The sequence below is a fragment of the Lissotriton helveticus genome, chromosome 9, assembly GCF_964261635.1.
Source record: "Lissotriton helveticus chromosome 9, aLisHel1.1, whole genome shotgun sequence".
NCBI classification, from domain to species: Eukaryota; Metazoa; Chordata; class Amphibia; order Caudata; family Salamandridae; genus Lissotriton; species Lissotriton helveticus.
The window spans coordinates 656785941-656809481 of record NC_136070.1 but is presented as its reverse complement, the minus strand read 5'-3'; positions in this window follow the sequence as shown (position 1 = coordinate 656809481).

Genomic DNA, 23541 nt, shown 5'->3' with positions numbered 1-23541 from the left:
AGCAATTGAGTAAGTTAAACAAAACTACTCAGCACCAAAGCCCTGGGGCTGGGGGTGGAGGAAAACCTAGGCCTAAAATGAGCAGAGAAGAAGCGAAAAAGAAATTTCCCTGCCACCAGTGCGGAGAAATTGGACATTGGCGAGACAAGTGTCCGTATTTACAAGGTGATAATGCCCAAACACCTGATTTAATTCCACAGACGCAGAATGAAAAGCAAAGAAAGACCCAGCAGCAGGTAAAAACGATTCAAGTGCCTCGAGCGCCAAAGCCTATTTTTAAAGGGAAGTCACCACAGGGTGATGATGTAGAAATCTGGGGAGGCAATGAAGACAGAAATACAGCAACTTTGCAGTATTTGTTGAACGACACTTTTTTCTGTGATGACCAGTACTGACGGGGCCTGAGAGGGGAGGACGAGGAGTGCGTACTTGGCGCCTCCTTGCCGGTAGACCAGTCAGGGCCATACATTGAAGGAAAGGTTGATGGAAATGATGTCACCTTTCTATTGGACACTGGTGCTACCCGTTCTACTGTGAGAACAGTGGACGTTCCAAACCTACCCCTCTCGGGAGAAGCAATCCAAGTAGTAGGAGTATCTAATCAATTGATTAGTACACCTGTTACCGAACCCACGGAGATCTCAATTGGAAACTTTAAGCAAATGCACAGATTTGTTGTTTGTGATACCAGTCCGGTAAATTTACTGGGACGTGATTTGCTGTGCAAAATGAATTGTACCATCTTTTGCACACCTAAGGGCGTCGAAATTCAAACCCCAGATGAAGACGGTATCTACAAGCTAATGTTAATTAGACCTGACTCAGAAATAAAACGACTGACTATACAGGACTTACCTGAAGAACTCCAGCAGACAGTGAAACAAGAAGTATGGGACTTTACAGGAAAGGATGTGGGATTAATGAAAAACATAGACCCCATACAAATAGCCATGAAGGAAAATGCAGTATACCCCAATACCAAGCCTTACAGAATGAGTGCAGAAGTAAGAGCAGGTGTTGCCATTGAAATACAGAAATTGCTAGAAGCAAACATCATACAGGAAGTAATGAGTAGCCCGTGCAACTCTCCCATTATGGGTATCAAAAAGCCTAATGGCAAGTACAGAGTAGTGCAGGACCTGAGAAAAGTAAACAAGATAGTGGTCCCTTGCTGCCCTATTGTCCCGAATCCAGCAGTGATTCTGTATCAGATCCCCTGGGATGCTGAATGGTTCACTGTGATAGACCTATGTCATGCTTTCTTTTCGATCCCATTGCATCCAGATAGCAAATTTCTTTTCTCATTTGCTTTCAACAGTAACGTATATGTCTGGAACAGGGTCCCCCAGGGGTACACAGAAAGCCCCTCTATCTTTAATCAGATCTTGAAAAAATGCCTTGAAACTTTAGTCTTAGCTGGAAAATCTGTTTTGGTACAGTACATAGACGACCTATTGGTGGCGTCTAAAAGCCATAGGATTGCGTGGTTGACACCATTGCCCTACTGAATCACCTGAGTGAAAAGGGACATAAAGTGGCCCCTGAGAAATTACAGTTCTGTTCGAAATCAGTGAAATATCTGGGACACCAGATAGAAAAAGGTATCAGAAAAGTTACCTCAGAGAGAGTCAGAATAATTCAAAATATGCAGTTACCCCGTACTCAGAAGGAAATCAGAATGTTCCTCGGAGTTGTAGGTTACTGCAGGCAATGGATTGTGGGATTCGCAGTCCTTGCAAAGCCTTTGATACAAATGACAAAGAAAGGAGCAAAGGACCCAGTTGAATGGAATGATGAGAGCTTAACAGCTTTCACACAGTTGAGAAATTGCCTGTGTACAGCCCCTGCTCTGGGAATGCCTGACTACTCTAAGGAGTTTGGCTTATTCTGTGACACTCGTGACAATTGTGCATTGTCAGTCCTGACGCAGGAGCATGGTTTGACCAGAAGGCCTGTGGCATATTTTTCTGCCACTTTGGATCCAGTGGCTGCGGGACTACCTGGATGTCTAAAAGCAGTAGCTGCAACCTGCACCAGTTTAGAACAAAGTGAGTCTATTATTATGGGACATCCTGTAACTGTATATGTTCCACATGCAGTTGTAATTCTATTGACTCGTACAAAAACTCAGTATCTCACCCCTAGTCGGCTGACTAAATATGAGAGGATTCTCATGGGTGCTGCAAATATTGTCATTACCCGATGTAACATTTTAAACCCTGCCACACTACTTCCTGACTCAATGGTAATGGAAGATAAGGGAGATCATGAGCATGACTGCATTGACCTGACAGAGTTTAGTACTAAACCTCGCCCAGACATTAAAGAAACTCCTTTGCCTGTACATGATGAGGAATGGTTTGTGGATGGTTCCTACCTGAGGCATGAACTAGGAGGTCTAAGTGCTGCTTATGCTGTAGTCACGTTAAACAAAATCGAAGAAGCATCCTATCTATTTGGAGTAAAGTCTGCACAAGTAACCGAATTGATCGCCCTGATAAGAGCTTGCAAATTGGGGAAAGACAAAAAAGTGACAGTGTATACTGATAGTCAATACTGTTACGGGGTTGTGCATGACTTTGGCCAATTATGGCTACAAAGAGAATTCCTGACTTCCTCAGGTACCCCCATTCGAAATGGAAAAGTTGTCCAAGACCTTTTAGAGGCAATCCAATTACCAAAAGAATTGGCAGTGGTCAAATGTGTGGCTCATAAGAAGGGCCTTGACCCTGTATCTTTGGGAAATGATTTTGCTGATCGGGTGGCAAAACAATGTGCTATGGAACAAATGAGAATAAATCCCAATCGAGGTGGGGTTGGAAACAGCTGCCAACTTAGAATGTTTGAAGAAGTGCCTACATGGGATGAAGTGAGAGAATGGCAGCATGTGACGCCCTGGGAAGAGAAAGAGAAGTGGAAAGAACAAGGTTGTAAACCGAGACGTGAGGATGGTGTCATTGTGGGCCCAAATGGTATGCCTGTGTTACCCAGACACCTGCTTGCCCCAATGGCTCGATTGATACATGAGGGATCACACATTGGGAGGGACGCCATGGTTCTGGTATTTCAACAGACTTGGTACAACAAGAAATTCAGGAAAGTAGCAGAATCTCTCTGCCAGAGGTGCTTGACCTGTCAGCAGTTCAACGCTGGCAAAGGAACAGTAGTTGAACTGATGAAAATTGGGAGATCAGGGGGTCCCTTTGTGAGAATACAAATTGATTTCATTACCATGCCTCGTTGTGAGGGAAAAAGGTATGTCCTTGTCATTGTCTGCCTATTTTCAAAGTGGGTGGAAGCTTACCCTGCCACACAGAATGATGCCATAACAGTAGCTAAGCTCCTACTAAGAGAATTGATACCTAGATTCGAGGTTCCAGTCTATATTGACTCAGATAGAGGCGGACATTTTCAGAATGAAATTTTGGCCCAGCTTTGCAAAGCATTCAGGATCACCCAAAAGCTGCACTGTGCATATCATCCAGAGGCTTCTGGAGTGGTAGAACAAATAAATGGCACTATAAAAAAGTAGATTGGCAAAAATGTGTGATTCTACTGGCTTGAACTGGATAAATGCCTTGCCTCTTGTTCTGATGGGACTCAGAAGCATTCCAGATCGAAGAACAGGCCTGAGCCCCCATGAGATATTGATGGGAAGAGTGATGAGACAAGCGTGGGTACCAGGATACAAACTGTTAAGCATTTCTGATGATTTGGTACTTGAATACTGCAAGCAACTGGGTGACCAAGTGCGTTCTATCTCTCGCCAGATTGGGGCAGACGCCGTCGCCAACCCGACAACCCCAGTTCACAAATTGGTTCCTGGTGACTGGGTTAAGATAAAGAAGCATACTCGTTCGAGTTGCCTTGAACCGAGGTGGGGACAAAAGCGCCAAGTAATCCTGGTCACCACGACAGCGGTGAAGTGTGCAGGCGTTCCCAGGTGGATCCATGCCAGCCATACCCAGAAGGTGATACCCGACGAGGTACCTGGAGCCGAAGGTTGTCCAGCTGAAGGGTCTACAGACGTTGGTCATGAAGTAGCTGATATCAGACGGCCAAGCACCAGTCCCGTTGAAGGTCCTGTAAGCGTTGGTCCAAGCACTAGTACTGCTGAGGATCGCACAGATGTTGGTCCGAGAGTAGCTGATGACGAGCTGCAGAGGATTTGGCCAGAAGATTGGATACCCATAATCGACCTTGCAGGAGACCCACTCAGAACAAGAGAGCGAATTAGAGAAGACAGAGAGTGGAATAGAGAGGTCGAGCAAGGCACAGGCGAAGACCCTCAGATCATTGAGATTCACATCAAATCTGAGGACAAAGAAGAAGGTCAGACAGGGACAGAACAAGTGATCGATACTCCTCCACTGACTCCTGATATCGAAAAGGGACAGACTAGACATAGTGTAATAGTTCGAGCAGAAGAAAATCAAGGGATCGAAGTGCTCGAGCAGGATCAGGCAGAACTAGAAGAACGTGTTCAGGACACAGAAACTGAGACATTTGAAAGCCAAAATCAAAACTCACCTGAACAAGGCCAGCTTAGTAACCAGGCAGAAGAAATAGATACAAGACCTGGGACTAGTCAGACAGAAAGGGAGAAGGCAGAAATTGCAGTGCCACAAACAAGTGAAAATAAAAGGACATTAGAAGAAAGCCAAATAACAGTGCCAACTAAAAGACTCAAGAAAAAGAAGCACATTGAGCCAAGGTATATTAAAAGACTAAAATTAAGAATAAAAACAGTCCAAGAGAAACTTGCAGATATAAGAAGAAGTCCCCGAATTGCAGAAATACCTGAAGATAGCTCCAAGAGAAGGAGTGAGCGAATAAAAAGACAAAACGAAAAATACAAGGATCCGGAGTGGACCTACTTAATCTTGGAAAACTTTGAAGATCTTGATATTACTGACGAAAGCGACAGAGAACAGATTACTGATTACTCTGCAGAGGAAGAGGAAGAACCGCCGTGAAATTGCTCAGCATAAAAATACCTGGGCAAAGCCACAAATAGGGGTTAAAATTTTCTTCTGAGCCAAAATGTCTGATACAAACGTGAGTGGTAGACCTAGTCGCAGTTGTTGCAAAACATGCTGCAAGGTGTGTATATGTAGTATAGTTATAGTTATATTAATTTGGATAGGATTAACAGTTTTCATTCCTTTTATGGTAAGCAAAAATACTAATATTGACCCTACTCAGACTACTGACACTGAAGAACTGACAACACGAAGTGTAGAAAGACGTGAAAAAGCACTCAGACAGACAAAACGAGACTTAGAAGCATCAGATGAGGAAGGACTACATTACCACGGAGTTAGAAACAAGACTCATTTAAATGTTTTCGCAAACCTGTTAGTGCATTATGTAGAAACTATGGAAATAGAAGATTGCTATGTCTGCATGAAGCTACCTACTTCTGTGGCTGAAGGCGTGACATATCATCATCTACCTCTGACCTATGGAATCTCCTGTAGTATTTTAGCAAGCTTATTTTACAAAAGAGGACCGTTACAATACTATTACTCTAACAATGACGTGATCTTTTCTGAACTTCCTATACGTGGAAATCTGAATCCTGTACATACCAAAAGTGACGTTACACGTTATATGGGAGAATATTTTCTGACTATAGGTACTATAGATTTAAATGAAGCACACAGAGACAACTTGACCTGTTCATTACATGAACAAGAAAAGGTATTTTTAAACATGGCAGAGAAAAGAAGGGAGAGTTTCCAAAGAAAGGCAAATGACAAAAGGCAGAGAACACCTAAATGGGCTGAGAATATGGAAAGCACCTCAAATGGCGGGGCAGGGCCTGCTTTGTTGCTGGATTTCGAGAAGAAAGGGAAACTCTGTCTTCATCGCGAGAAGACTAGTTATTATAATAACATTTTCATTGGTTCCAGTCAATGTGAGCACAATTACAAGGTAATTGGAGGTTGGGGATTCAAAAATGGGTCAGAGCCTGTGTTTCCTGGAATTTATTATATATGTGGAGACAGGGCTTATTTCAAATAGCCGGATCACTGGTATGGAAGCTGCTACTTTGGCATTGTTTTCCCGAGAATATACCATGTGAATGAAATTGCTGGAAGCAGTGAAAATACTAATGGCTTAGTGCGTAGTAAAAGAGAAAGCATAGGTGAAATAATGGGTAGTATTTTCAGTGCACTGATACCTGGAGTGGGAGTGGTTCTGAACACTCACAGAATTTGCAAATTGTCCACTATAGTGGATGTGTTGTCGACTGAGACAGCTCATGGATTTCTGATGGTCAATACCGAAATGGTTGCGATCAGATCAATGGTTTTGCAGAATAGACTTGCTCTTGATACCTTATTGGCGAAAGAGGGAGGAGTCTGCCGGATGTTGAAGGCGCAACATTGTTGCACTTATATTCCGGACAAAAGTGTGCAGCTCAAAAGATATGTGAGAAACATTACTAATTTGGCAAAGGAACTCAGACCACTCAAGGTTGATAGTGCCTGGAAGAGACTGGTAGATGGTCTCTCAAATGTAGGTCATTGGTTCGCTAGTATAGGTAAAGGCTTATTGTTTAAAGTACTGATGCCAATTGGAATTATAGGTCTCATCCTATTTTTCATATTTGTCTGTTGCAAATGCCGTAAACACACCAGAAAGCATGAAGTGAATGCAAGAGGGGTGAAACGAAGTGTGGATGAGCTCGAATTGGAGGAAGTGAATAATCAGATCTATAAAAAGGTGAAGAATTCTCACCCTACCAAAACTGAAAGGGAAAAACTGGAGAAATTGCTGGAAGAGACAGAATTGTACAAAGTGTGAAAGAAAGTTGGCATCTGGTTCCATTAAAATTTTGTGATGATAGTAAATATCATCAAAGAGGGGATTGATGAAGCAAAGCTTCGCATATTTTGCGACTTGCTGTATTCATGAACCTCGTCTGTGTGTAACAAGGTAATAAGTGTACGTCTTACTAACGTTTATATTTAGTTTAAGCAAAGCTTACGAAGCTTGCCTATGTGTATTCCTAATACATTTAATTCATGTCCGTAAAACATGGCCGCTGCTTGTATTTTAGTTACTGCGCATGCGTCAGTCACACTCACGTGTCCTGACGTGTCTGGAGAGTTGGAGGGAAATTTATGCGCATGCGTAATACATAGCCTTGCTAGTAACGTGGTACTGCTCGTGCCACTGCTCTTGTGCCTGTTATATGTAGCTAACATTTAGACTGCATAAGTATATTTTATAGTGATAAGTTGAAAGTACAAAACCAAATGATGTGTTTTCATAATGTTATTTCTATGTATTAATTTGTTTTCGCTTGCTTTTCATGTACCGCGGGGAATGGGGGTCTGTCTATACCGAAAGCCATCTTGGAGGTCCCTTCTGCGCATGTGCGACCTTTCGGGGACCTGACAACCTTGGCTGATGGAACTTAGCCAGCTGGCAGTGATGGGCAAGATGCTCCTGAGAACTGACCTGCGAACTCGGCTGAGCGGAGTCACATGTCCCTGTTCAGCTACATTGTACAATTGTCATTGTATTTCTTTGCAGTTTCTCATGGGAACCCCAATCTCGCTAGGCGGTACCCAGATATGTAAATGAAGCATCCAAATAGTGTGTTATGATTGGTGTATTACCCAAATCCTACCTTAGGACCAATTGAAATTGGGGATTCTGACACTTTGCAACATTTGGGGGGTGGTACCCTGTCCCAAAACAGTATATCTACCCTGGGTTCACCTAGGGAAATTGTCCGACTTGTCTGGTTTAGCTGACCTGTCACTGACCCAACGCACTCAATAGGTGACTGAAGATACAGAGCGCTGCGGAGCACTCTGTCCGAAATTGACCATAGACTAAGGTTCTACTGAACCTTAAAGTGCTGGCGAAGCACTTTGCTGGGAGTTCGCTGACCCAATCGGGGTTTTGATCGATAGCTGCAGAGAGGGTGGAGCGCAGGCGTTGCTTCCAAACTGCGGGTGCGGTCCTGTCCTGAGCGGTCCTGTCCTGAGGGTTTGCTGTCCTGTCCTGAGGTCCTGTCCTGATTCCTAATCTGAGGGTATCCTGTCCTGTCCTGGGTGTCCATTCTGCACCTGCTGTCCTTTGAGGGGTATCCTTCCTTGAGGGTTTCCTGTCCTTAAACTGACCCGTGGCCAGGGTTTGGTTTCCACACCAGTCTAGGTAAATACTGCTCTACGTTCTTTAAACTTGCACCTTTCTATTTTTCTGTCTTTGCTTTAATAAAGACACACCTTTGCACATGTTGATTTTTCCATGCTTTTGCCGCAAACTATTGAATCATAAAGTCAAGTGCATATATTCTTAAAATTGTTCCTATGCTATCCTACCTTTTTGAAATCATATTTTGCATTGCAGTTTGTCATTTTCTGATATGGTCTAGAACGGCCTTACTTAAACTGTCTGAAAACTCCTTGCCTTGAATGCATAGCATTTTCTCTTTATCTCATAATTGCATTTAAATGATTACCCTGACTTTATTTCTTTATAGTTATGTACTTTTCATTATCTTGGTTATTGATTGCCTTATTCTTGTAAGTTTAATGCTTGACGAAAACGAACTTTAGATAAACATTTTAAAACTTCCAGTTGTCCGTGGTCATTTTACAACAGTATTGAATGTCATTTGAATTTGCATTGGCTGCCTTTCCTTTTACAGCTAGGCCCCTGATCCATTGAGGTCATAGGTACCCGTGTCGGTGGATGGTAAGTCGGGTACACTGAGTAATAAAAGTAGGGAACACACACAATTGGTAACAGCCCGTGAAGTCGCCCTGTCAATGAGTAGTGTGAATTGAAAGTATATGGGCCCTGAAGCCGGAAACGGCGGAATCATTGGCTGGGTGACCTCGCGCGCTCTATCAATGACGCCATGCGTGTCTTTGTTTTTCTCTCTGGAATCAGCACAGCAAAAATGCATTGGTAATGTGCTGCTCTCGCAATCACACATACACTTTCTACCACTTGAAGCTTATCTCCCACACATCCCTTCATACCTGTGAGCTCCTTTCACATTGCCTTGCCTCTCCCATGGCCTGTGCAACATCTCCTCTCACCCACCAAAACTCTCAACGTCCACAAAACACACCAGAGTTCGCCGGATGTTAGAACCCTACATCAAAGAGGATAAGCTGACAGACCGGAGCTGGACCATATAAAGAGAGCGATAAAGAGACGCACTCTGTGATGGGGTAGGGGCGCTCTGTGAGGAGCGGCGCAATTTAAAAAAAACAGCAGCACGAGAAGAGCGTGCACTTACCATCTTGCCTGAGAGCGGAGGACCGCAGGGCTTTGGCTGATCCCGTCTGCGTGGGGTTGCCATGGTGGCAAAAGTTTGAAAAGAGGATACACTGTATCAGCAGCAGTTTCATGTTCCAGCTGACTGTCTCAGACTGCACGGTGTGGAAATGATAACCGCCATAACTTCAATGGCTGGGAAATAAACGATTTCATTAAACACGGAGGTTAGAGCATGATTCTGCCCCAGCGTGTGTGCGCAAGTGTGATGATATAAGCACGCATGAACTCATGTGTTTCCAAAATTAAATAAAGTAGCACAAATACTTTTTTTTAAAGAATTAATTAAAAATATACATATAAGGCTGCGGGAGGGTGCAACGGAAGAATGGTTGAGGGAGGGATGCAACGGGGTGACTGGAGAGAAGGAAAGCAGCACACGAGGGGACGGGAAGAAGCATGCACTTAATGACCCATGGCAGGAGGAGACAGATGGCGGCTGACATAGCAGGAGAGACAAGATGTGCGGCCGAGTGGTGCTAATGACCCTTGAAAGACAATGGCTGCGCGCGTGCACGCACACGTGAATGCAAGCTAGGCCAGCCAGCAGCACTTTAAAAACTCACCTACTAAAGTCTCGCAGTTCGGCGCATGGGCTGACTCAGCGAGACCTAAAAAGGGTTTGGTTTCAGTCAAAAAATGTGATGTGTCCATTTTGCAGTTTAGAGCCTTTCCTGTCATAGGCACTAGGCCTACCCACAAAAATTAGGTTCCATCTTTATCGAGAGACTTGTGGAATGCTAATTGGTAGGAAATGTGTGGCTCCTCACAATTTGCAGAACTTTCCATCACAGAAATGTGAGGAAAATGGTTTTTTTTAAATCTATTTTTGAGGTTTGCAAGGACAAGTCACCCTAACGTGGATAGGTGTTTAGTTTTAATGAATGTGCAGGTTTACTAGGTTTCCATAGATACTGGCTCGGCTAGGGCCAAAATCCACAGCTTGCCACATAGCAAAAAGAGTGCCAGTGTGCAGCTGAAAAATGTAAAGTGTACATGTTGCATTTTGGGGTTTCTCTGACACTGGAAACTAGACGTACTCATACATGTAAGGTGCCTGTTATATCAGGATACATGTGGCAAGACAGAATAGCTGAAACGGTATTGCTACCAATTGGATTTCTCTGCACCTGTTCCTTCCAAATGTAAGCCAGTGTGTAAGAAAGAAGATATTTTGTAATCATATGCTAGTATGGGTTACTCATTATTGTATCGATGTACACAGGAAACTGAGTTTAGGAGCAGTGGTTATATTTGTACATTTCAGAAATACATAGGTTTCCTTCACTCACTTTTCATTCCTTATATTTTACCATATGAAATACTGCATAGGTGGTACTCAATGAAAAAACATTGGAAGGTGGTGCTCAGATGTTGGTGCCGGGTACCACGAGTTCTTGGAAAACCTACAAACCCTGTATGTCTCTGGAACTAGAAGGGTCTAGTGGACATAACAGTATGTTGCTTTTGTAAATTTCCTTTTGTGACAAGAGGTCACAGGTAAAATGTCACATATAATTGTTTTTTCATTCTCATATTCAAATTTGGTTTTATTTTAACAGTAAATATCTTCGGGAAAACCTTGCAGGATCTACACAAATTACTCCTTGCTAAATTCCGAATTATGTATACTTTTCAGAAATCTATAGCTTTCTTGGATCACCAATGCATTTCACACCTGTTTCCACCACAAACTGTAAATAGGTTGGAAGCACAAACAAGCATTTGCAATGCAATAGGTCTCGCATTAGGAAAGTTTGAGCTATTGGTCTTGTAAATGACAATTTTTTTATTTAGGTGTTGGTTTTGAAAATAGCTAAATTAATAGCTTTGTCATTTACAATGCCAATAGTTATAACTTTCGCAAATGTGACACCTATAGCATTTGTATTGCAACATGTTTTGTATTTACGTGACTTAGATGTATTGATATTACAAATAACAATGGCTTTTAATTTTTAAAAATAATTAATACTTAAATAAAAGTGATTGTAATGTATAATGGCAATAGCTTAAACTTTTGTAAATAACTTTTGTGAAAATTATGTTCAGTGTATTTTATTGTGACGAAAATCCAAGAACAGAAGTGAAATATTAATTTTTTTTGGTGACATTTGTAATAAAGCTTGAAACATTGAGAGAACATATTTGAACCAGTTGTTGAATGGTTGCACAGATTGATGCTGTGATGGCGCGGAGTGATGTTGTGGTGGCGACGAGTGATGCTGTGGCGTTCAGTGATGCTGTGGTAGCGCATAGTGATGTTGTGGTGCCCCTGAGTGATGCTGTGGAGGCCCTGAGTGATGCTGTGGAGGCCCTGAGTGATGCTGTGGTGGCGCCTAATGATGCAGTGTTAGCACATAGTGATGCTGTGGTGTTCCAGAGTAATGCTGCAGTGTTCCAGAGTGATGCTGTGGTAGTGCTGAGTGATGCTGTGGTGGTGCTGGGTGATGCTGTGGTTGTGCTGAGTCATGCTGTGGTGGTGCTGAGTAGTGCTGTGGTGGTGCTGAGTGATGCTGTGGTGGTGCTGAGTGATGCTGTGGTGGTGCTGAGTGGTGCTGTTGTGGTGCTGAGTGGTTCTGAGTGGTGCTGTGGTGTTGCTGAGTGATGCTGTGGTGGTGCTGAGTGATGCTGTGGTGGTGCTGAGTGATGCTGTGGTGGTGCTGAGTGGTGGTGGTGCTGAGAGGTGCTGTGGTGGTGCTGAGTGATGCTGTGGTGGTGCTGAGTGGTGCTGTGGTGGTGCTGAGTTATGCTGTGGTGGTGCTGAGTGGTGCTGTGGTGGTGCTGAGTGATAATGTGGTGCTGCTGAGTGATAATGTGGTGGTGCTGAGTGGTGCTGTGGTGGTGCTGAGTGAGGCTGTGGTGGTGCTGAGTGGTGCTGAGTGATAATGTGGTGGTGCTGAGTGATAATGTGGTGGTGCGGAGTGGTGCTGTGGTGGTGCTGAGTGATAATGTGGGGGTGCTGAGTGATAATGTGGGGGTGCTGAGTGGTGCTGTGGGGGTGCTGAGTGATACTGTGGTGGTGCTATGGTGGTGCTGAGTGATGCTGGCGCGGTGCTGTGGTAGTGCTGAGTGATGCTGTGGTGGTGCTTAGTGGTGCTGTGGTAGTGCTGAGTGATGCTGTGGTGGTGCTGAGTGGTGCTGTGGTGGTGCTGAGTGATGCTGTGGTGGTGCTGAGTGATAATGTGGGGGTGCTGAGTGATAATGTGGTGGTGCTGAGTGGTGCCGTGGTGGTGCTGAGTGATACTGTGGTGGTGCTATGGTGGTGCTGAGTGATGCTGTGGTGGTGCTGAGTGGTGCTGTGGTAGTGCTGAGTGATGCTGTGGTGGTGCTGAGTGGTGCTGTGGTGGTGCTGAGTGATGCTGTGGTGGTGCTGAGTGGTATTGTGGTGGTGTTGAGGGGTGCTGTGGTGGTGCTGAGTGATGCTGAGGTGGTGCTGAGTGGTGCTGTGGTGGTGCTGAGTGGTGCTGTGGTGGTGCTGAATGATAATGTGGTGGTGCAGAGTGATGCTGTGGTGGTGCTGAGTGATGCTGTGGTGGTGCTGAGTGGTGTTGTGGTGGTGCAGAGTGATGCTGTGGTGGTGCTGAGTGGTGCTGTGGTGGTGCTGAGTGGTGCTGTGGTGGTGCTGAGTGATGCTGTAGTGGTGCTGAGTGGTGCTGTGGTGGTGCTGAGTGGTGCTGAGTGATTCTGTGGTGGTGCTGAGTGGTGCTGTGGTGGTGCTGAGTGGTGCTGAGTGATTCTGTGGTGGTGCTGAGTGGTGCTGTGGTGGTGCTGAGTGATGCTGTGGTGGTGCTGAGTGGTGCTGTGGTGGTGCTGAGTGGTGCTGTGGTGGTGCTGAGTCGTGCTGTGGTGTTGACGTGTCATTTCAGCCAACAGAGGGAGCCTCCGACAGATCAGACCACATTAGTGAGTCATATAACGGAGAGGGGGTCCCAGAATGCCATTAGTCACACAACATGATATACACTTGATGTATGAGTTGACATATGGGCCTTAAAATAAACTGCTTGAACGTTAGTCTATACAACACTAGTCCTGCTTGCCTTTACGTTTTTAAGATGTTTGTGGTTTTATATACCTAATGGCAAAATGTAAATATAGTTCGGTTGTAACGGGAACAAACAATAATAATCACCAGGTCATTGAATATTGAGATTTGTGTGGTGCCAAAAACAAGGGAATAATATATTGAAGAACATATTGGAGAAAATAAGAAACAAAATGAATTAAACCGCGGCCGCAAAATGAAATGAAAGGCGGCCGCGAAATGAAATTAAAAGCGGCCGGGAAATGCTCTCGGCATTGCGGGGGGCGCATTCCTTTGAAGTGAAGCTCTCGGCATAATGAGTTAGAGCTAAAGTGAAATACGTCCGTGGGCAGCAACCAACGTTAGTCTAAACAACACTAGTCCTGCTTGCCTTTAAGTTTTTAAGATGTTTGTGGTTTTATATACCTAATGGCAAAATGTAAATATAGTTTGGTTGTAACAGGAACAAACAATAATAATCACCAGGTCATTGAATATTGAGATTTGTGTGGTGCCAAAAACAAGGGAATAATGAAATTAAAAGCGGCCGCGAAGCAACAGCAGGGGTAAATTAGGGGGGAGGAGAAGTGAGGCATAGTGCGCGCTGGGGAAGCTTCACGCTTGAATGCCTGAGGCCGAGCGCACGCTGGGGGAAGCTTCAGATGCCTGCCCTTCACCACAACCTCCTCCTAGTAACTTAGGACTTCAAAGTCTCGTTGGAGAATAAGTCTGTTGCCTCATCTAGAAGCTTCTTGGAAATATGTGACAACCTAGAAGTCTTGTCCAAAGATCACTTCTTTGCCTTACAAGTCAACAGTCATATAGCCTGGCCAAAAGTTCTTACATTTACCACCACTCCATGAATCTCACAAAAAGTAAACCCAACATCTTCAATTCTAAAACCAGAGCAGTAGCATGAGTGAACTTGCGACAAAAGCTGCTGCTGCTGGTAAAACAAAAGCATTTTAAACGTTTAGAAACCACGAACCAAAACCGGAGCCTGGTGGATTGGCAAAGTAAAAGCGGCATAAGATAAAACAGCCTGCCACTAAAAACCTATTGGGAGAAATGCCGATAGAAAGAGAGAGGGGCGGGGGAGTAACGGGGTGGCGAGGTATTGCGAACCGTAATGTTATTGTTATTTGTTTTGGCAAGAGCAGTAGCATGAGTGAACTTGCGACAAAAGCTGCTGCTGGTAAAACAAAAGCATTTTAAACGTTTAGAAACCACGAACCAAAACCGGAGCCTGGCGGATTGGCAAAGTAAAAGCAGCATAAGATACAACAGCCTGCCACTAAAAAGCTATTGGGGGAAATGCCGATAGAAAGTAAGAGGGGCGGGGGAGTAATGGGGTGGCGAGGTAGGGAGGAGGAGAGAGAGGGGCGGAAGAAACGTGGGCGGGGCTTAGGAGAAGAAAATCAGGTGGGTGAGAAAGAGGATTCGATGGGAGACGGGGAGGGCAGAGATGGGGTGGAATGGGGAAATGTAGAAGGGATAGTGAACGAGGGGGCAAGAGACTGGAGTGAAATGGATCCAAAATTTAAAAAAACAAGTTAAAGGCACTTACTTTATGACACGGAAATCAGGATGGGGCAAGAGAGACGCAACATGAACGTTCACCATTGAGTGTGCGAGGAACAAGATGCGGCTTGGGGGAATGGAATTAAAAGCGGCCGGGAAATGCTCTCGGCATTGCGGGGGCGGGGTGCTCATTCCTTTGAAGTGAGAGCACGGCCTCACGGCCGTGAAAGTGAAACTGCAGCGATGAATTAGGGGGGAGGAGAAGTGAGGCCGAGCGTGCGCTAGGGTGAATGCCTGAGGCCGAGCACACGCTGGGGAAGCTTCAGATGCCTGTGGGAGGGAGGCTGATGGGTTTGTTGTGGACGCGCGTTTCGCACGAGTGCACCACATGAACTGTACGAAATCAGCAATGGTTTCAGAGCTTGGTTTGCCTACTATACTCTCGTCTATTTAGCCTTGCGGGATATAATAGTCTAGACCTAAAAATAGAAATAATGGGCTACCCCTAAGAAAAATGTCAAAACTGTGGCAAAAAAACGTTTTTTGATTAAATTCTGCATTTTCCTAAAAACTAGGAAGATGGTGACCTTAGGTTAGCAAACTGATTGTTGATGCTCTTTTCTAGGAAAAAAACAGACACTTTTTCAGAGAGCTCTTTTTTCTGATGTTTCCTAATTTTGGTAGATTTTGTCTATTTTCTCAGTCACCTCCAGAGGCCAAGATGTTGTGAACCCCTGCTTTACCAGCTACAGTGAGGGTAGGGTTCTTATGGACCTCTATATCTGTAACATATCAGATAAAGACTTGTAATTATCTCTAAACAGAAGAAAGAAAGATAGACTGATAGGATAGGGAAAGGAGGATGGGTGAAAGAATGGGTGGATGAAAGGAAGGATGGATCAGTGTGTGAAAGGATGGTGGATGAAAGGATAGATGGATGAGTGGGTGAAAGGATGGGTGGATGAAAGAATAGACATATGAGTGGGTGTAAGGATGGATCGACAAAAGAATGTTAGGAAGGGTGGGTAAAAGGATGGATGTGTGCAGGAAAGGGTGAGCAGGCAAAAGAATGGATGAGTAGTAGAAAGGATGGGTGGGTGAAAGAATGTATAGATCGGTGAAAGGGTGGGAGGGTGACAAGTTGGATGGGTGAGTGATTGAAATGACAGATAGATGGATGGCTGAGAGGATGGGTCAGTGGATGAAAAGATGGCAGAGTAAATGGAAAAATAAGATGAATGGATGGATGGATGGATGGATGGATGGATGGATGGATGGATTGATGGATAGCAAAGTAAATTGAAATCTAAGAGGATGGATGGATAGGTGAATGAATGGGTGAAAGGATGGCAGAGTAAATGGAAATCTGAGGATGGATGGAGGGGTGAGTGGATATACAGGATTGCGGAGTAAATGAGAATCTGAGATGATGGATGGAAGGATGGATAGAAAAGCAAATGGAAATATGAGAGGGTAGATGGGTGGGAGAAAGGATGGCAGAAAAAATAGAAATCTGAGAGGATGGGTGGCTAGGTAGGTGGATCTAAGGATGACAGAGTAATTAGTCATTTGAGAGAAGGGATAGATGGCATGGTAAATGGAGGTCTGAGAGGATGGGTGGAGAAGTAAATAGAAAGTGGATGGGATGACTGATGGATGGAGGAATGGATAGGCAAATGAATCAATTGGTGTATGACAAGTTTTATTGATGGATGGATAAGTCAAATAGTGGATGTGTAGGTGGATGGATGGAAGCATAGTAGATGGATATCTGTATGGATGGATGGATGGATGGAATGGCCACTGGATGGATGTAATAGTGAAAGATTGAATCATGGATGAATGAATACATTTATGAGAAAATGTAAAGGATAAATGGTTGATATCAGCAGGTGATTGGAAGGGTGAAAGGGTGAACAGATTTGATTCTTGGTTAGAAGAGACAAAGGAAGCGGAAAAACCAGAAAGGACATCCAGCAAGAGGAATGCTGACAGCGAGACAGGAGAGACCGAAGTAGCCTGAGAAGAGATGGATGCTTCTCTGTACAACGCGAAGCAGTGGAAGGAAGCAGCCATCCAGTATTCTAGTGGAGAAGATGTCGAGCAGGAGATACGAGCTGGACCCATCCTCTGGAGTGAAGAAGATGAGTCCTGGATGGAAGAGTGGTGGATTGCCCCAGAGGACGTTGTGAAAGACTCTGGAGAGTCCATGGGGATGAAACGCTGGGGTTTTTCACAAGGAGGGAGGAGGGAGAAGGGAGAAGGGAGAAGGGAGAAGGGAGAACGGAGAAGGGAGAAGGGAGGGAATGTTCCATGCATGGGGTGTTGAGGTAAGAGCTACTCTATTCTTTTTTCAATAAAACAAACACACATTTCACTGAAGGGCACTACATCTCCAAGAAGGCACTGGGGCAGATACAGAAAAGCAGACAACCATTTCCTTTTTGTTTTAAAGGTAACTAAATGAAGGAAACCTCCAGATCCCCTGAACAAACATTTATGTTTCCACTGATTCCCAAGACTCTGATAGATACAGATATGTCACATATACGCTATTGGGGGAGCGGGCAGTATAATTTAAGAGAGAGGACAGAGAGGCCATCTGTTCCTCTCTCCCTCACTCCTGTAAAACTCCTTCCCTTTCATTCATATTTACTTATTATTCTTTCTCGTCTACCTTTGTCAGCCTGAGCGTCGGAGTATATGGTGGAGGGAGATTATTGATTCACTCTGAATAAATACTTACGGCTGTGTTTGGTTTATATCACAGTCGGTTTGTGTTGCCACATCTGAATACCTAGAAGGAAACAAAGAAGATTAAAAACCTACCATCATTTCGGAAAACTACTCCTCACAACCTCATATGTATCTTTTGATACACAACAAAGTAAAAATAAAGACACAATTGCAAAACAAACCAAGGGGTATATTCACAAGTGAATTGGCGGTAATTGGCATTAGCTTTGTTGGCTTAACGCCGCGCTCTGCCACTTTTGAAATGCAGGGCTACATCATATTTACAAGAATACTGTGCAGCCCGGCGTTTACCCCTGCACTGGTGCTAATTACAGCTGCCCAGCGCTAACGCAGGCCCCTTTGAACAATAGGAATGGATAGGCAAATGAATCAATTTGTGTATGAAAGGTTTTATTGATGGATGGATAAGTCAAATGGTGGCTGTGTAGGTGGATGGATGCAAGCATAGAGGATGGATGTCTGTACGGATGGATAGGTGGAATGGCCACTGGATGGATGTAATAGTGAAAGATTGAATTATGGATGAAAGAATACATTTATGAGAAAATGTAAAGGAGAAATGGTTGATATCAGCAGGTGAATGGAAGGGTGAAAGGGTGAACAGATTTGATTCTTCGTTGGAAGAGACAAAGGAAGCGGAAAAATCAGAAAGGACATCCAGCAAGAGGAACGCCGACAGCGAGACAGGAGAGACGGAAGTAGCCTGAGAAGAGATGGATGCTTCTCTGTACAATGCGAAGCAGTGAAAGGAAGCAGCCATCCAGTATTGTGGTGTAGAAGATGTCGAGCAGGAGATACAAGATGGACCCATCCTCTGGAGTGAAGAAGATGATTCCTGGGTGGAAGAGTGGTGGATTGCCCCAGAGGACGTTGTGAAGGACTCTGGAGAGTCCATGGGGATGAAATGCTGGGGTTCTTCACAAGGAGGGAGGAGGGAGAAGGGAGAAGGGAGAAAGGAGAAGGGAGAAGGGAGGGAATGTTCCATGCATGGGGTGGTCAGGTAAGAGCTACTCTATTCTTTTTTCAATAAAACAAAACACGCATATCACTGAAGGGCACTACATCTCCAAGAAGGCACTAGTGCAGATACAGAAAAGCAGACAACCATTTCCTTTTTGTTTTAAAGGTAACTAAATTGAAGAAACCTCCAGATCCCCTGAACAACCATGTATTTTCCCCCTGATTCCCAAGACTCTGATAGATACAGAGTTGACACACATACCCTATTGGTGGAGCGGGCAGTATAATTTAAGCGAGAGGACAGAGAGGTCACCTGTTCCTCTCTCCCTCCCTCATGTAAAACTCCTTCCCTTTCATTCATATTTATTATTCTTTACTCGCTCACCTTTTTCAACCTGAGCTCCGAAGGATATGGCGAAGGGAGATTATTGATTATACTCTGAGTAAATAGTTACCGCTGCATTTAGTTTGTCATAAATTCTGTTTGTTTCTCCACATTCGAAGACGATAGAAGGAAACAAAGAAGATTAAAAACCTACTATATTTCCGGAAAAACTCCTCACAACCTCATATGTATGTTTTAATGCATAACAAACAAACAAAATGAAGACACCATTGCGAAATAAAACAAGGGGTATATTTACAAGTGAATTGGCAGTAATTGGCATTAGCTTTGTTGGCTTAACGCCACGCTCTGCCACTTTTGAAATGCAGGGCTGCACCATATTTACAAGATTACTGTGCAGCCCGGCGTTTCCCCCTGCACTGGTGCTAATTACAGCTGTCTAGTGCTATCGCAGGCCCCCTTGCACCATAGGAATGGATAGGCGAAAGAATCAATTGGTGTATGAAAGGTTTTATTGATGGCTGGATAAGTCAAGTATATAGGATGGATGTCTGTACGGATGGATGGATGGAATGGCCACTGGATGGATGAAATAGTGAAAGATTGAATGATGGATGAAAGAATACATTTATGAGAAAATGTAAAGGAGAAATGGTTGATATCAGCAGGTGAATGGAAGGGTAAAAGGGTGAACAGATTGATTCTTATTTGGAATAGACACAGGAAGCGGAAAAACCAGAACGGACATCCAGCAAGAGGAACGCCAACAGCGAGACAGGAGAGAGCGAAGCAGCCCTAGAAGAGCTGGATGCTTCTCTCCACAATGTGAAGCAGTGGAAGGAAGCAGCCATCCAGGTTTCTAGTGGCGAAGACGTAGAGCAGGAGATACAAGATGGACCCATTCTCGGGAGTGAAGAAGATGAGTCCTCGGAGGAAGAGTGGTGGATTGCCCCAGAGGATGTTGTGAAGGACTCTGGAGAGTCCAAGGTGATGAAACGCTGGGGTTCATCACTAGGAAGAGGAGATAGAAGGGAGAATAGAGGGAATGTTCCATGCATGGGGTGTTGAGGTAAGATCTATTCTTTTTTAAATAAAACAAACACGCATTTCACTGAAGGGCACTACATCTCCAAGAAGGCACTGGGGCAGATACAGAAAAGCAGACAACCATTTCCTTTTTGTTTTAAAGGTAACTAAATTAAGGAAACCTCCAGATCCCCTGAACAAACATTTATGTTTCCACTGATTCCCAAGACTCTGATAGATACAGAGATGTCACATATACCCTATTGGGGGAGCGGGCAGTTTAATTTAAGAGAGAGGACAGAGAGGTCATCTGTTCCTCTCTCCCTCACTCCTGTAAAACTCCTTCCCTTTCATTCATATTTACTTATTATTCTTTCTCGTCTACCTTTGTCAGCCTGAGCGTCGAAGTATATGGTGGAGGGAGATTATTGATTCACTCTGAATAAATACTTACGGCTGTGTTTGGTTTATATCACAGTCGGTTTGTGTTGCCACATCTGAATACCTAGAAGGAAACAAAGAAGATTAAAAACCTACCATCATTTCGGAAAACTACTCCTCACAACCTCATATGTATCTTTTGATACACAACAAACTAAAAATAAAGACACAATTGCAAAACAAACCAAGGGGTATATTCACAAGTGAATTGGCGGTAATTGGCATTAGCTTTGTTGGCTTAACGCCGCGCTCTGCCACTTTTGAAATGCAGGGCTACATCATATTTACAAGAATACTGTGCAGCCCGGCGTTTACCCCTGCACTGGTGCTAATTACAGCTGCCCAGCGCTAACGCAGGCCCCTTTGAACAATAGGAATGGATAGGCAAATGAATCAATTTGTGTTTGAAAGGTTTTATTGATGGATGGATAAGTCAAATGGTGGCTGTGTAGGTGGATGGATGCAAGCATAGAGGATGGATGTCTGTACGGATGGATAGGTGGAATGGCCACTGGATGGATGTAATAGTGAAAGATTGAATCATGGATGAAAGAATACATTTATGAGAAAATGTAAAGGAGAAATGGTTGATATCAGCAGGTGAATGGAAGGGTGAAAGGGTGAACAGATTTGATTCTTCGTTGGAAGAGACAAAGGAAGCGGAAAAATCAGAAAGGACATCCAGCAAGAGGAACGCCGACAGCGAGACAGGAGAGACGGAAGTAGCCTGAGAAGAGATGGATGCTTCTCTGTACAATGCGAAGCAGTGAAAGGAAGCAGCCATCCAGTATTGTGGTGTAGAAGATGTCGAGCAGGAGATACAAGATGGACCCATCCACTGGAGTGAAGAAGATGAGTCCTGGGTGGAAGAGTGGTGGATTGCCCCAGAGGACGTTGTGAAGGACTCTGGAGAGTCCATGGGGATGAAATGCTGGGGTTCTTCACAAGGAGGGAGGAGGGAGAAGGGAGAAGGGAGAAAGGAGAAGGGAGAAGGGAGGGAATGTTCCATGCATGGGGTGGTCAGGTAAGAGCTACTCTATTCTTTTTTCAATAAAACAAAACACGCATATCACTGAAGGGCACTACATCTCCAAGAAGGCACTAGTGCAGATACAGAAAAGCAGACAACCATTTCCTTTTTGTTTTAAAGGTAACTAAATTGAAAAACCTCCAGATCCCCTGAACAACCATGTATTTTCCCCCTGATTCCCAAGACTCTGATAGATACAGAGTTGACACACATACCCTATTGGTGGAGCGGGCAGTATAATTTAAGCGAGAGGACAGAGAGGTCACCTGTTCCTCTCTCCCTCCCTCATGTAAAACTCCTTCCCTTTCATTCATATTTATTATTCTTTACTCGCTCACCTTTTTCAACCTGAGCTCCGAAGGATATGGCGAAGGGAGATTATTGATTATACTCTGAGTAAATAGTTACCGCTGCATTTAGTTTGTCATAAATTCTGTTTGTTTCTCCACATTCGAAGACGATAGAAGGAAACAAAGAAGATTAAAAACCTACTATATTTCCGGAAAAACTCCTCACAACCTCATATGTATGTTTTAATGCACAACAAACTACAAAATGAAGACACCATTGCGAAATAAAACAAGGGGTATATTTACAAGTGAATTGGCAGTAATTGGCATTAGCTTTGTTGGCTTAACGCCACGCTCTGCCACTTTTGAAATGCAGGGCTGCACCATATTTACAAGATTACTGTGCAGCCCGGCGTTTCCCCCTGCACTGGTGCTAATTACAGCTGTCTAGTGCTATCGCAGGCCCCCTTGCACCATAGGAATGGATAGGCGAAAGAATCAATTGGTGTATGAAAGGTTTTATTGATGGCTGGATAAGTCAAGTATATAGGATGGATGTCTGTACGGATGGATGGATGGAATGGCCACTGGATGGATGAAATAGTGAAAGATTGAATGATGGATGAAAGAATACATTTATGAGAAAATGTAAAGGAGAAATGGTTGATATCAGCAGGTGAATGGAAGGGTAAAAGGGTGAACAGATTGATTCTTATTTGGAATAGACACAGGAAGCGGAAAAACCAGAACGGACATCCAGCAAGAGGAACGCCAACAGCGAGACAGGAGAGAGCGAAGCAGCCCTAGAAGAGCTGGATGCTTCTCTCCACAATGTGAAGCAGTGGAAGGAAGCAGCCATCCAGGTTTCTAGTGGCGAAGACGTAGAGCAGGAGATACAAGATGGACCCATTCTCTGGAGTGAAGAAGATGAGTCCTCGGAGGAAGAGTGGTGGATTGCCCCAGAGGATGTTGTGAAGGACTCTGGAGAGTCCAAGGTGATGTAACGCTGGGGTTCATCACTAGGAAGAGGAGATAGAAGGGAGAATAGAGGGAATGTTCCATGCATGGGGTGTTGAGATAAGATCTATTCTTTTTTAAATAAAACAAACACGCATTTCACTGAAGGGCACTACATCTCCAAGAAGGCACTGGGGCAGATACAGAAAAGCAGACAACCATTTCCTTTTTGTTTTAAAGGTAACTAAATTAAGGAAACCTCCAGATCCCCTGAACAAACATTTATGTTTCCACTGATTCCCAAGACTCTGATAGATACAGAGATGTCACATATACCCTATTGGGGGAGCGGGCAGTTTAATTTAAGAGAGAGGACAGAGAGGTCATCTGTTCCTCTCTCCCTCACTCCTGTAAAACTCCTTCCCTTTCATTCATATTTACTTATTATTCTTTCTCGTCTACCTTTGTCAGCCTGAGCGTCGAAGTATATGGTGGAGGGAGATTATTGATTCACTCTGAATAAATACTTACGGCTGTGTTTGGTTTATATCACAGTCGGTTTGTGTTGCCACATCTGAATACCTAGAAGGAAACAAAGAAGATTAAAAACCTACCATCATTTCGGAAAACTACTCCTCACAACCTCATATGTATCTTTTGATACACAACAAACTAAAAATAAAGACACAATTGCAAAACAAACCAAGGGGTATATTCACAAGTGAATTGGCGGTAATTGGCATTAGCTTTGTTGGCTTAACGCCGCGCTCTGCCACTTTTGAAATGCAGGGCTACATCATATTTACAAGAATACTGTGCAGCCCGGCGTTTACCCCTGCACTGGTGCTAATTACAGCTGCCCAGTGCTAACGCA